The sequence below is a fragment of the Heloderma suspectum genome, chromosome 5, assembly GCF_057233095.1.
Source record: "Heloderma suspectum isolate Gila_16-S chromosome 5, 16-S_ref, whole genome shotgun sequence".
NCBI lineage: Eukaryota > Metazoa > Chordata > Lepidosauria > Squamata > Helodermatidae > Heloderma > Heloderma suspectum.
The window spans coordinates 129,863,430-129,874,530 of record NC_139462.1 but is presented as its reverse complement, the minus strand read 5'-3'; positions in this window follow the sequence as shown (position 1 = coordinate 129,874,530).

The following is an 11,101-nucleotide window of genomic DNA, read 5'->3' as shown; positions in this document are numbered from 1 at the left end:
ATCGCCTGTTGATTGCAACTCCTGCCTCCTCTCAAGTCTTGCTGAGGAAGGACTTTCCTCGATTCCCACATGTCTGGAATGTAAATGCTTGAGCACATTTCTCAGTTGGAGGGAGAAGAGGGTAAAATGCCTCCCTGCAACGAAGGAAGACACATCTGATCCCCCACCCCACCAAGCTCAGAAGCAACGTCCTCTGTTGATTCAGAGCACCCCATTAAGTTCAGTGGGGCTTACTCCCAAGTAAGTGTGCCGAGGGTTGCAGACTTACAGGGTGATCTTATGTCTGCTCAGAAGTAAGTCCCATTGAGTTCAATGGGGTTTACTCCCACGTAAGTGTGCCAAGTGGAGTGCAATGGAGGATGAGTTACTTCTGGGTAGACATGTTAAGCCAACACCTCTCCTCCATGTCCACCCTTTCTTGGCGGGACTAAGGGTCACGTTTTAAACACATTCTCTGGTCCGGGGATTTTAAAAAAAGCAGGGAAAGGAATTCTTCCGACCCCTCACTCCGCTCGTACCTGGTAAAGTGCAATTGAAGGCAGTTAGTTCCTTCCAAGTAGACATTTTTAGCCTGCTCCTCCCGTGTCCACCCTTTCATGACAGCATTTTGCCTTCCACCAATCAGGGTGTTCCCCCCAACCCGCACCGAAGGCAGTTGAGGTCACACAGTCTCCCAAATCTCACTGAACCCGTCGCGATGGGAAAATCCATCACAAAGCAAGTTTGAAATGCAGCGGTTTTTGAAGCATGAAAAACTGCACTTGCTATGGACAGGGGTATGTGCCACGTGCCACAATCATCTTGAGGGAGCAGTAGAACCAGACAAAATTCCTCGGTAGATGGGGCCTTAGTTGTACTTAGAGCGGACCTATCAAAATGAATGGAACTGAAGTTAGTCATGACTAACTTAAATCTCATTGATTTCAATGGGTCTGCTCTAGATAGGACTAAGTCTGGACCAAACCAGAGGCAATAAGAAAGTAATGTTGTTACCCTTTTCAGAGCATCTCATAGTACAAACAGTAGCTTTATATGTACTTTGAGAACCTTGAAATGAAAAACAAAGATCAGTAAGCAGGAATTTACCTTGCATGCTTTTAACAATGCATTTTCTAATAATAGCTTCCTTACCTCACACAACTCTCACACAGCCTTCTAATAAAAAGGCCAAAGGAAGCCAGGATGCTGCAGAAAGTAAAATAGAGCAGGGTGGTTTTTCTTGGTAGAGCTGAGCTGTGTCTCTGCCTGCTCTCGCTGACAGACAGAGCTCTGGCATGCAGAGGGTTGTTGTGGCACAGCAGGAGTATCTCTGAAGAGCTATCCATTACATGTTTTCAGAATCAGGTTGTGATATATACTGTGCACATGAATGACCCCTGACATGAACCAGTGCCAAAGAGTAGCCAACAACGTGCAAGACAAAAGTTATTAACTGAGGGCAGAGAGAGAGAGAGGATACAGCAATCACACCTATGTACACAGTCTCGATCAGGGGACTGAACAGCACTCTGCCATCATGATGCCTGGATGTTCTAATCATTATCAAATCAAGGCAGGATGATACTGCTTTTGCTGGGGACAAAGGCAGAGCCAGATGAAGGAAGGAAGGAAGGAAGGAAGGAAGGAAGGAAGGAAGGACAGTCAGTTCACGTACTAAAGCCAACTCCTCAACACCCTAATGCATGGGTAGAGAGAAGAATAAACAAGCATGGTTCAACTAGCAGGACGATCTCTCTAGCAATACAGGTGCTTCATAAGGATATGCAGGATCAGGGCAACGTGAGCCGTCATTGCTGGCCCTGGGTACTCCATCCCCCCGTCTGGATTTGGGCCTGAAAGACCAAGGAATATCGCAGTGTGTGGAGGTTAAGTTGTATGCCTGCACCATTTGTGACATGGCACATAATCATCTCTGATAATGGGGCACATCTCCTATGGCATCAGCCTCAGCGTCCCGTTTCCTCTTAAATCTGCTCTTGAATCAGCAGGTTTTGAAATAATTTAATATCCCTTTTTGTTTTGCTGGAACAGAAAGCCTGATTTATCCATTCAGCCTTTGGGATCAAACAACCCTTACTAGAGTTTTCGTTTTAGTTGACTTCAAAACATGAGGTTTTCATAGACTAATAATCAGAAAACAAGGTGAAAGGTGACAACGTAGGAAGCTGACGCATGCCGAGTCGGACCACTGGTCCATCTAACCCAGCACTGGCAGCACTGACTGGCAGCAGCTCTCCTGGGTTTGGGGCAGGGGGTTTTTCCAGCCCTGCCTGGGGGCACCAGGGATTGAACTTGGGAACGTCTGCATGCAAAACATGTGCTCTGCCATTGAACTACAGCCCCTCCCTAAGATTCCCTAAGAATAGGAAGGATATATTGATTGATTGATTGATTGATTGATTTGATTTGATTTCATAGAATCATAGAATAGTAGGGTTGGAAGGGGCCTACAAGGCCATCGAGTCCAACCCCCTGCTCAGTGCAGGAATCCAAGTCAGAGCATCCCTGACAGATGCCTGTCCAGCCTCGTCTTGAATACCTCCAGCGTGGGAGAGCCCACCACCTCCCTAGGTCACTGGTTCCATTGTCGTATTGCTCTGACAGTCAGGAAGTTTTTCCTGATGTTCAGCCGGAATCTGGCTTCCTGTCACTTGAGCCCATTATTCTGTGTCCTGCACTCCGGGATGATCAAGAAGAGATCCTGGCCTTCCTGTCTGTGACAACCTTTCAAGTACTTGAAGAGCGCTATCATATCTCCCCTCAGTCTTCTCTTCTCAAGGCCAAACATGCCCAGTTCTTTCAGTCTCTCTTCATAAGGCTTTGTTTCCAGTCCCCTGATCATCTTTCTTGGCCTCCTCTGAACCCTCTCCAGCTTCTCTGCATCCTTCTTAAACTGTGGTGCCCAGAACTGGACACAGTACTCCAGATGAGGCCTAACCAGTGCTGAGTAGAGGGGAACTAGTACTTCCCGGGATTTGGAAGCTATGCTTCTATGAATGCAGCCCAAAATAGCATTGGCCTTTTTTGCAGCCACATCACATTGTTGGCTCATATTCAGCTTGTGATCTACCACAATTCCAAGATCCTTCTCGCTTGTAGTGTTGTTGAGCCATATATCCCCCATCTTGTAACTGTGCCTTTGGTTTCTTTTTCCTAGATGCAGAACATGGCAGTTATCCCTATTAAATGTCATTCTGTGGTTTTCTGCCCAGTGCTCCAGTCTGTCAAGATCATTTTGAATTTTGTTTCTGTCTTCCAAAGTATTAGCTATCCCGCCCAATTTGGTGTCATCTGCAAATTTGATCAGCATTCCCTGCACCTCCTCCTCCAAGTCATTAATAAAAATGTTGAAGAGCAGTGGGCCCAGGACCGAGCCCTGCCGTACCCCACTCGTTACCTCTCCCCAGTTTGAGAAGATCCCATTGATAAGTACTCTTTGAGTCCGATTCTGTAGCCAACTGCAGATCCACCTGATCGTTGTTTCATCTAGCCCATTTTGAGCTAGTTTGCTCATCAGGATATCATGGGGCACTTCGTCGAAAGCTTTGCTGAAGTTGAGGTATATGATGTCTACAGCATTCCCACGGTCTACAAGGGAAGTTACTTGATCAAAAAATGAGATCAGATTTGTCTGGCAGGATTTGGTCTTGACAAATCCATGTTGGCTTCAAGTAGTCACTCCGTTGTTTTCAAGGTGCTTACAGATGGATTGCTTTATAACCTGCTCCAGAATTTTCCCAGGGATTGATGTCAGACTGACTGGTCTGTAGTTCCCAGGTTCCTCCTTTTTACCCTTTTTGAAGATAGGGACAACATTAGCCCTCCTCCAGTCATCTGGCACTTCCCCCGTCCGCCATGATTTCTCAAAGAGAATAGACAGTGGTTCTGAGAGTACTTCTGCCAGTTCCTTCATTCCTCTAGGATGCAGTTCATCTAGCCCTGGAGATCTGAACTCATTCAAAGTAATTAGGTTTTTCATTATCATATGCCTACCGATCTCAAGCTGCAATCCTGCTCCATCAGCCTGTACGTCGCCTTTGCCAGGGGGGTCATAGACCCTCTTTTGGGAGAAGACTGAGCCAAAGTAGGAATTGAACATTTCTGCCTTTTCTTTGTCATCTGTTATCATTTTGCCATCCTTATTTAATAGCTGAGCCACCATTTCTTTCCTCTGTCTTTTACTAAGCACGTAGTTGAAGAAAGCCTTTTTGTTGCTTTTAGCATCCCTTGCTAACCTCAGCTCGTTCTCAGCTTTAGCCTTCCTGACACCATCCCTGCAATTCTGTGCTACCTGCCTGTACTCTTCCTTTGTTGCTTGACCTTCCTTCCCCTTCCTATATGTGTACTTTTTTGTTTTTAAGTCATCTCTAAGGTTTTTGTGAAGCCACATTTGCTTCCTCTGTTGTCTTCCTCCTTTTTTTCTTGCTGGAATTGTTTGTAATTGTGCCCTGAGAATTTCCTTTTTTAAAAACTCCCACCCATCTTGGACTCCTTTTCTCGTTAGAGTCGCTTGCCATGGGACCTTACTGATCGTTGTTCTGAGTTTATTAAAATCAGCTTTCCTAAAATCCAGGGTATGGGTTTGGCTACACTCAGCTTTTGCTTCCCTTAAAACCAAGAACTCAAGTATAACGTGGTCACTTTCCCCCAGAGTTCCTGTAACTGCTACTTTACCCACTAAGTCATCTCTGTTGGACAGGATCAAGTCCAGGATAGCCGATCCTCTAGTTCCTTCCTCTGCTTTCTGTAGGAGGAAGTTATCAGCAACACAAGTCTGGAATTTCTTGGAGGGGCCATGTTTTGCTGAATTTGTCTTATTTGCAGATTTATTAGCTCAGATATAATTACATTGAGTGTTAATCCGCTGTATCTAGTTTCAGTTTCATGGCAGAATTGAGATCTGAGCTTTTCTGCTACATAACCTTTAGTTGGCACTGTGGTACAGTGGAATAGTGCAGATACACCAGAAAAAATTGCACTTTCTTTTGCTTTCACAGTTAAATGCCTCATTTTCCCTACTCTAAAAAACTCACCGAAAGTGCTGGTTGGACACAGAAACAAAACTGGAGGGTCATGATGTCTAAAGAACCCATAAACAACTGTGAGTAGGTAATGATGAACACACAATAAAAGCCTCGCGTAGAAAAGCCCTCTGTTACTGAAAATTGAAAATGGGTAACATATATCCTCCAGGGAACAGTAAGTACCTATTTGGGGTGGGGTTGCTTTCTCTTCAGAAAAGAGAAAGGGACTCTGCTGGCACCAGGAGTAGCAGCTCCTCCCCTGGCCTACTCAGCCCACAACAGGGAGAGTGGCCACTCTTCTCAGAAGGGTCTGAGTTCTGCCGCCCTGCGTCCCCACTGTTAAAGATGAACCCCCTGGTAGACATTGCACAGGGGAATCCCCGCCGTTATCTCCAATCTCAGGTCAGGGATAACAGTGGGGGTGCCCTCCAAGGGGTTTCCTCCAAGGGGTGGGGCTTGGAGAGCAAGCTCCACCCCTGGAGGAACCCTGGGAGGCTTTGCAGGCTGGATTGAGGTTTCCCACAGGCTGGATCTGGCCGGCAGCCCAGAGCTTCTCAACACCTGGCCTAATGGCTAGACTCTCACCCCAGGAAAATGCCCTGAGGCAGAAGGTGATTGTTGAATGAAAACCAAGTATTAAGGATACTATGAAACCTGGACTTTGTCTATCAATTTGTCTCTGGCCTGTAGATGGTGAAGTGCATTTAGCTTCAAACATACTGTGAAGCTGTATTCAATGCAAGTTTTCTTGGGTGTTGGTAGATGCAAATTACACGGTTTAAAAAGTTGACTTTTGTACAATCTTGGTATTAGCCCACCTGATCCAACACTGATATCCTGTCCTCCATAGAATGGATGGGAAGGCAGCATTGTGGTAGACTACGACCCCAACCAAAAGTGATGTTGAACACATATTTGGAAAAGAGTGCTTAATGCTGCCACTATTATTTGGAAGGAAAAGAAGCCAGTTGGGTGAGGAGAAACGACGACACAGAAAACAGCCAATATCCATCCCTCATTCTTTTGCCTGCCCCTTCAGCAAGGCTGCGCCTACCCCCTCTTGCTTGGTCGCCCTCTCTGGGCACCAGAGCCGGGAGGACTGGGCCACACAATCACTGCGCTCTTCCTTCCCTCGGCAGGAACGATTGGGCAGGTGATGGTAGCTGCCTCCCTCCGACTGCTCGCCTGCCCTCTCCCTGTGGAACGCTCTGATTGCGCATTTGACTACAATGGGAGGAACTGGGCTGAGCCGCCCCATGAGGGGGGATGAGCAAAAGGTGGCTGCTCCTTAGAGGAGTCACAGCCGCCACGTTTGCCTGCTTCGTTGCCCTGTCTCTTTGGGCGGTGTGGAGGACTGGGCGAGTTGGGCCCATGCCCCCAGCAGAGCACAGGTGAGGGAGGGAGGGGATGAAGTACTGCTCCGTAGGTGCTCAGCCCTCTCTGCTGCACTGCCCTGAGGGTGACAGCAGGCAAGCAAGCAGACAGAAGCATTGGCAGTGCTCACGCTTTCCCTTTCGGCAGCGCTGTAGGCCCAGCCCTCCCTGCTGTGATGCCGGAGAGGGTGAGAGAGGGGGAAGGAGAAACAGCCACTGCCTTCTCTGGTTTGCATACTTCCCTGCCCACCCGCAGAAATAGCCAAGCTCAGAGGAGGTTCTGTCTTGGGGGAGGGGGATTTCGGGCTGGGGAGATCCTCCCCGCTGAGCTTTTCAGCCTCTGCTGAGGGGGCAGGGAAAAGGGGGAGAGATTATTATTTGCTGCTTACTCGTGGGCTGGGAACCAAAACCAGTCCAGGAACTGGATTGGCCCTGCCCCCGGACCTCCTGCAGGCTGGGTGGGGTCTGCCCCCTGGCATCATCGAGGCCCTGGCTGAAGCACCAGCTGGAGAAGCAGCGTTGCTCCTATTCCGGAAAAGGAGGGCCAAAGTGCACTCAGCCGGCATTTCCAGGAACCAGTGGAGAGGAGACCTTGAGACTTAGCTGGCTCCTGGAAGTGCCAGCTGAGTGAGCAGCCCACATGGGGAAGGCGAAAGAGGAGCAAAGTGCACTCAGCCCGCGCTTTCAAGAGCCAGGGGTCCCAAGGCTGAGACACACCTGGCTCCTCGAAGCATCAGCTGGGTGCTGCCCCTCTCCCTTCTGAGGGGCTGGGGCTTCAGGGAGCGAGATCAGCCTCTCCCAAGGCCCTGTGGGCAGGATGGGCTGGACGTGCAGGCCAAATTGGGGCTCCCCATGCCTGGTCTACTGTGCGATTGCTTCTCCTCACCCCATTGGCTTCCCCTCCTTCAAAATAAAAGTGACACTGCTCACCACCTTTATTGAAATGCATGTTTAACGTCATAGTTAGGCCCTACTAGGGTTGCTGTGAGGGATAGCTAGACTTGTGGCCACCATATACTAATAATAATAATAATAGGGGAAATTGTGCTGCAGAGGAAGATCTGATACTCGACATTTCTGGTGTTGACTGCTGTGGATACATGAGAGCTGGGTTAGTGCTCTTTGATCTCTGCAAAAGTGCATCATTTCTAGAGCTGTGGGATGCTTTACAGGAATTAATGTATTTGTTTCAGTTACAAGGGTGGGAGTCCTCAGGAACTGCCTTCATTGACTATTGATGGGGCAATTTATCTATTTATAGCCCACCCCTTCCTGAGGACTTTGGCCAAGTAACAAAAGCAAACAAATAAACAAACAAAATAACTAAGGAAAGCAGAAGATTAAAATCACCAAGTTGAAGCTGCTTTGACATTTCCCCACTGACATAACTCTGAACCACAAATGCCAGGCCCTAAGCAGCTGAGTCTTAACTGATCCTAATTTTTTATTTTACCTTTGGTGTAAGTGTGTGGGGCACCAATCTGGATTGAGACTACTGTGCGTGGGTGAGTGGGGAGGTTAAACCTTCTCATCCTGCTGCTTTCCCCTCCTAAATTTCCCCCCCACATCATAAATTTGGGGGGCAGGGAGCAGCTGGGTATTTGTTCTCCAACAACTTGCATGCAGATTGTGCTATTAAATACTTTAAAACATTTAAAATTTATGTGTTCAAATTAAATAAGGCTTGAGTTAGAAAAAGCGGAAACTCCTGTAATTGCTGCTACCTTTCTTTTGGCGGAGGGGAATGTCACACTGCTGCCTGATCACTAAAATTCTGGATTTCTCCATTGTTTTGTTCAGAAAGTTATCATTTCTTCCCTGGGGAGAACAAAAACAAGAATCAAAGGTGAATTGAAAAGCTTCACAGCATCTGTGAGTCCAGCTATTACATATTTATGCATATTGCAGTGTGTACATCTTCTGAAAGATGCACAAATTATCTTGAATCCTAGCTAAGGGAAAACCAACAGGATCATGGCTAGCAGCTATTTAAAAAAACTGGTTTGAAGTCCTTGAGCTTTTCTACACAAGGCATTTGTTGCACACTTGTCATGCCCTACTCACAGGTCTTTATGGGGGTTTTAGATGATGCTGTGACCCTCCAGTTTCACTTCTGTTTGTAAATAGCACTTTCCACAATTTTTTTTAGAGCAGGGAAAGTGTGACATTTAATTGTGAAAGCAAAAGAAAGCATAATTTCCTCTTGTGCATTTGTGCTATTCCGGTATACCACACCACCACCTAGAGGTTATGTAGTGGAAAAGCAGGAAAGGAATTACTCCTCTTGCAGCATTTGGGATTAACAGTGTCTTGTAGAAAAGCCCCCTGAAGGAGAAGAATATGGCTAGTCAAAGATGGGATGTATGTTGTCCACTAATGACCATTGACCTCAAGCTCTGTTAGAGCTGTAAACAGAACGTAGGAGCATTAGCTCTGGACTGGTGAGACCTGTTTTGCTATGCAGATTGGGGGACATATATAGGTGAAAAGGTTAGATTTAGCTTCCTTTGATGGGTGTGTTTGGGTAGTGTGGTTTTATGCTAAGTATAATAAACGATCAGCCAAGCTGCCTGTGCGATTACAATAAAGTAGGGTTGGGCTAAAGTATTCAGCCCAGCTTTTTCAGCACATTCAAGAGGGTGGGAAGGCAAAATCCCTCCCTGAATATTTTCATCCTTTTTTTCTTATTACGTTTATATCCCACATTTTTTTCCTCTTGCAAGGAACCCAAGGAGGCTTACGTGGTTCTACTACGGCTAGAGCAGAGCCAAGCTGTCACTTCAAGTGGTGGCTTGGCTTTTTCTATTAAAGAGGGAGAAAGAAAGAGAGAGGACCACCTCATCAAAAGGAAGGACGTCTTCACACAGCGCAGAGTTAAACTACAGAATTTGCTACCACGGGATGTAGTGATGGCCACCAATTTAGATTGGACAAAAAGGGGGTTGGACAAATTCCTGGAAGAAAAAGGTATCAGTGGCTAGTAGTCCTGATGGCTATGTGCTGCCTCCAGTACCAGAGGCAGTGAGCCTATGTGCACCAGTTGATGGGGAACATGGATGGGAGGGTGCTGTTGCACTCATGTCCTGCTAGTAGGTTCCCTGTCGACAGCTTGTTGGACACTGTGTGAACAGAATGCTGGACCTTGGTCTGATCCAGCAAGGCTCTTCTTATGTTCTTAAGTAAACCCCTGAAAAGTGCACTGACTTTCACCTGCCCCCCCCCCCAAAGTATGTGACATTCTCCACACACACATACCCGCCACCTGTTCAGGGGACAAACAATCTCGTTTACATTTCTACATCATTCCTAAATCTTGGGAATCAGTTCTAACTGGTGACACTCGACTGCTCACTGCTGGGGAAATTCTAACACACAGGCTTCCTCCGAGGACATGCCTCCACTTTGTGAAGTGGCAGGGCGGCAGCTAGGTGCTCCACCCCACCTCAAGCCCTGCCTTGGCCCACCAAGGATTGTTTTTTTTAATTTGCCGCCTTGGGTTCCTTGCAAGAGGAAAAAAGGCGGGATATAAATGCAATCAATCAATCAATGGCTTTTAAATTCGTGACATGGCAGCCTCTGTTTAAATACTGCGAGCTTGGTTTAACAATTCTGGTTTAAAAAATAGTACATGGCAGCCATGCTCCATACGCCACCCCCCTGACTTGAACAACTACTGGATGGCTTTTTCAGGCTCATAATGAAGCTTATGCTTAAGTGATCCTAAACAAAAAAAATCCACTCTGTTAGCCATTATTATAGTGAGTAGGTCAGGTTTCTTAAAGGGATTGGGGGGAGGGGAATAACTTACATAGGGCTTCTCCACATGAGGCTAAAATCCTGCACCCTTACGAGGGACTTCTGATTCCGGATTCCTTGCAGGATCAAGATTGCCTCCTTTGCACATGTTTTTTTCTGGAGGTTTTCTTTCTGGGCAAGTTTGATATGTTTCATTATACTGCCACCAGATGGCCCTGTGGTCTAGCTGCAATGTAGTGAGATTCCGAACATTCATCGGAAATGTATCACGTGTTGAGAATTATGCCACTATAATGCTGCCAGAAAGCACAGGAGGGGCCCTGGAGGTTGACGACATCGTGTAAAGGACCCGCAAAAAAACATGAGTGACCAATCACGAGCGCACAATAAAAGCCTCATGTAGAAATGTCCATAGTGGATAAAAGTGGCCTGTGAAAAAAATCTTCAGTGTTTTATTTGTTTTCTTGCTGTCTTCTGTTTAAGAATGAGATGTGATCTGAAAAAAATCAGCGCACCACTAGCAGCAGAAGACTTCCTTCGTGGCATGAGTCCAATTGCTAGGGCGGAGGAGGAGGGCTGAAGCTGCCCAAGGCTTTAAAAAGCTTCAGGGTCCTTTTTTTAAAAATGTCAACATGGAATTCTTTTTTTTTTTCCTCCCTTCTTTTCTATTACTGACTGAGTTGGAGATATTTCAGAATTATGTGTGTGTGTATGCGTATTGTATGCATATGTACGTGTACATATATTCATATTGGGCATCGGGGATATGTGTATATGCATATTGTATGCATATGTACTTGTACATATATTCATATTGGGCATCGGGGATGCAAAATCATGCTTGGCATGATCTACAGTTGCTTGTTGGCAGGCGGGGGGGCGGGGCGGGGGGGGTGCTGGCAGGATATGCTGCCATCTGGCCTGGAAGCACCGGGGTGTTTTCTGTTT